The 4,454-nt window shown below is 36.3% G+C and overlaps 1 pseudogene; it reads right to left on the bottom strand.

The window, feature by feature from the left end:
• Window positions 1-3,323: 3,323 nt before the first annotated feature.
• On the bottom strand, window positions 3,324-3,423 carry LOC115072713 (annotated as a pseudogene).
• Between the last annotated feature and the right edge of the window lie 1,031 nt (window positions 3,424-4,454).

Here is a 4,454-nt window from a genome sequence, read left to right as displayed (position 1 = left end):
TGTTATGTTGCCAAAACCATAATAAACTATTAATTACTCAATAATTTGCAAAGGTACATCCAAATAGAATCATTTTGTGTTTTACTTTAGCGTATGCTAATAAATAATGCCTCCAATGTTCAAAATTCCTCAAATTACTTATAAATCAGAATGACTGGGTGGCTTTTAATCTCATTTGGTGTCCTGGTATCTTACAAAAAAAATGTTCAAGGTACTGTCTACCCAGTTAACCCTCAGCCACAGCAGCTACTTCCTTTTCTCATTATTTAAAGGGAAATGTTTAGTCAGAATCAAGAAAAAAGAAAAATTCTAAGGTTTCACATTGAGAGCATTACAATAGGTTACAAAACTTTCAAAGTAAAGGTCAATGAAAGGCAAATTTTCCTTTTCCTTTTGTGCTTATTTCTCTACACATTTAACAGGACTGGGAAGGCGTATAGGAAAGCAGCACCTCAGCAGCTAACTGAAGACAGTCAAAGGAACAGCCAGGTTCACCTGACATCCAGTTTTCACACCAGCTAGGACTTTACTGAGTTGTAGCAAGGAAAGGATTGGCATTTTTTACTTTGCAATCAAATGATTAAATTATTTGACCTTAGGTTTAAATTTAAAAATAACAGAGTTTTTCACAAATTTGTTTCACCCTATATGCATAAGGAAAATTTAACTGTAAGAAAGACAGGGTAGGAAAAGAAAATGTCTTTTTTTATTTCAAATTTATTAAACCATTCTTCCTTCTATATATGATTATGTGTATTTTATTCTTTGAATGTCTTAAATTCTTTGAAAAATGTCTTAAACCAAGTCAAATCGGAGGTCTAAGGGTGTGCTGGATAGCTTCAGTTGTCAACTTGACATACCTGGGAAGAGAGAGCCTCAGTGGACTTACCCCAATTAGATTGTCCTGTGACCATGTCTGTGAGGCATTTTCTTAAATGCTGAGTGATGTGTGAGTACTCAGTCCAATGTGGGTCGTGCCATACCTTGGCAGGTAGTGCTGGGTTGTTTAAGAAAACAGGATCATTACAGGCCAGATGGTCAGCCAGTAAGCAACATTCCTCCTTGTCTTCTGCTTAGCCCCTACTTCAAGGTTCCTACCTTGAGTTCTTGACCTGCCTTCCTTCAGTGATGAACTGTTATCAGGATACATAAGCAAATAAACTGTTTCCTCCTCAATTTGGTTTTGTGCAGAATGTTTTATCACAGCAATAGAAAATAAACAAATGCAAAAGTTAGTACAAGTAGTGGAGTATTGCTGTGATGGACCTGACCATGTTGTTTTGAGAGAGGATTGTAAACTGTTTGGAAATTTAGGATGGAAAAGACTTTGATTATTTGAAGCTTTGTGAGTTCTTCTGTGAGGGCTTGGAAATATGTACATCAAAGAGGACAGGATTGTGAAATTTCAAGGGAAGTAAAAACTATCAGGACTTGTATGATATTTTGATATTTTGAGTTGAGAATCTGTGGTTTCTGATTGTTTAGAGCTGAAGAATTTGTTGTGTGTAACAAGAGACCATCACCACTGTATTGAAATCTTTGGTTTACTGGGAAGATAAATGCTGGTTACCTGGGACTGAAAAATGGGATGCAATTGAAAAAAAGAAGACAACAGCAGGCAGATGAAAAGTTTTGAGTATTTCCTTAATGTCAGCATATGGAAGTTATGGTCCAGAGGGAGCCAAGGCTGTATCTGAAGCTGGAGGCAGAACTTGGTGACGTGGAAAATCTCTGTGTTGCTGATTTTAGCAGGACAAAAGCTGTGGAACTGGGAGGCTCATGGAGAGAAGCTGAGTCTTGGCACCATGTGAGGTCAGGAGAAGCAACGGGTGAATTTCAGCCTCAGTTGCGAGGAAATTTCAGCATATCAGGTGTGCCAGGAACAACTAACAAGAGCAGTCGTTGCTGTGAATTAGAACTGGCCTGCACCTATGAGACAAGCTGTGTGAGCTGTGGATGGTAGAGCCAGGGAATTGGTGCTGTCCAAGACCTTTGGAGGTCTGAAGATCATGAATGAGTCCAGATGACTGAAACTGAACTATGCTGATGGACTTATTTTGCTTTGCTCTCACTGTGTCTTCTATCTTCCCTCTGAGAGTAAGAAGCATTTAGGATTTTTGGTTTGTTTGCTTGCTTGTTTTTCACAGGATCCTACAGTTTAGAAACTGGATAATTATAAAAAGATGCTGAGCTTTGAACATATTGTTATCTATCAGAATTTCAAATATTGGACTATGAGGTTTTTTTCTTTTTCTCTTTTCTTTTCTTTCTTTTCTTTTTCCAGGCAGGTCTCACATAGCCCCAGCCTGCCTGCCGGGAGCTCACTTTGTAGAACAGGCTGGCTTAAATCTCACAGAGGTCTGCCTTTGCTTCCCTAGTTCTGGGATTAAAGGCATGGTCCACCCTGGCCACTGAACTGTGGGGCTTTTAAAGTTGTACTATAGATTTTTATTGTGCTTTTAATATTAATATGAGATCTTAGGTTTAAGAAATGGAAAGCTTATTATTAAAGATGAAGTTTAGTGTCAAGTTGACAAAGGGTCAATTGTGTTAGACAGCTTCAGTTGTCAACTTGACATACCTGGAAGAGGGAATCTCAGTTAGGAATTTCTTCTATCAGACTGGCCTGTGGGCATATTTTTGAGATATTTTCTTGGTTGTTGAGTGTGTGAGAGCTCAGTCCAAAGTGGGAGTTGCTACCTTTGAGCAGGTGGTCTTAGTTTGCACAAGAAAAGAGACTGAGCACAGTCTGGGGAAGCAATCTAGTGACCAGCATATATCCATGATCTCTGCTCCTACCTTAAGTTCTTACCCTGAATTCCCTCACTGATGAACTGTGATTGGGAAATGTAAGTTAAATAAACCCTTTCCTCCCCAGGTTGGTTTTGGTCAGAGTGTTTATCATGGCACTAGAAAGCTATCAAATGTCAAGGGAATTTGAGCTACAAAGACTCACTTCCATTCCATCTTCTATTTTCTATCTCCTTATAGAATCCTTGACCTCAGTCCATGGCAGATGTTATTATAATTATTTTTGCTCAAATCATATTTATGTTTGCCACTTTTCAACTAGAGTCATGTATGTTAAAGAACTATTGTTCTCATAAGGCCCTGTGTTCCAGTAATCCCTATCATAACTCACCTCATCAGCTGTTCCTTCTCTGCCCCAGTATAATGCAATTTAGATCCTGTCATATATAATTCCAACAACATTTCTCAAATACACATATTAATACTTCTCAATGATCTATGACAAGGGACACTACAATTTTTGCCATTGTTGATGCAGGCTATAAATGTGTTTGAACCAATTATTCTTTTTTAAAAATATGGAACACTTCTTGAATTTGCATGTCTCTCTTGTGCAGGACCCATGCTAATCTCTGCATCATTCCAATTTTAGCATGTGCTGCTGAAGTAAGCACCTGAACCATATTTTTAAGAATCAAATTAATAAATAAAAAATTTTAAATCCTCAAATAGCACTTAGTTATTAGCATCAGCACGTTAAAATACGTTACTTGATACAACAGTTAATATACTTTTCTTGTATATTTTGCCCAAAACACATAATAAAACATCTGTGGGCCACTACTGGTGTGTACAGTAATTTGAATGGCTCTGCTTGGCCTCTTCCTTCTGCATAGTTCTGCGCCATTCACCTCACATATTCCTTGGATTTTCCTTTCCCTTTGGATTTAAATAAACTTTGATGATGTCCTTCTGTTAAAAAAAAAAACAAAAACTAGTCTTTCCATTTGTTGTTTGTCTTTTTAAATCTTCAAAAATTGGATAGTATGAGCAAAGTTATCCTTTGTACTTTTTCAACTTTTCATAAAAAATCCAGACTCTGTAACGCAGAGCTTCACTCAAAGACCAGAACATATAATTTATATTTTCAATTTTTTTAAAAGAACAAACATTTTGATTCATTTTAAATGGAATTCCTCAAAATCACATAGAAACTCTGTATCCATACATTTAATAGTCATTTAATGTTTAAATATGAACCATAATTCAAATGTTTACTTATCTCTCTTCCTATGTATTAAGGAAAGAAACATTTGAAAAGTAACTGATGCTTTTTATTTTCCTTTAATATCATGAAAGAATATTTTATATGCTATGATTACTAAAAGGGAAACAGTATCTTAATCCATTATTTGTTTCATTTGTCATGGTCTAATTGTTTCGATGAAATGGAACACCATTGTCATGGTTTTCACATAGGAAATAATGACAAATTTTGTAAAGAAAGCCAAACCAGAGTAACTGCTGGCATGTTGTAAACAGTTTTTGTGATTTTGGTCATATATAAGGAAAAGTAGGAGAAAGACTTCCTTGAACTTCATAACAAGTTACATTCCCCATGCCATGTACATAAAGATTCTATCAGAATGAATTCAGAAATTTAATCCAATTAACATGCAACCTTATACTACTTCCCTCTTATG

This window comes from Nannospalax galili, unplaced genomic scaffold (genome assembly GCF_000622305.1).
Source record: "Nannospalax galili isolate Female #2095 unplaced genomic scaffold, S.galili_v1.0 scaffold903, whole genome shotgun sequence".
NCBI lineage: Eukaryota > Metazoa > Chordata > Mammalia > Rodentia > Spalacidae > Nannospalax > Nannospalax galili.
This window is presented reverse-complemented; position numbering and strand designations above follow the sequence as displayed.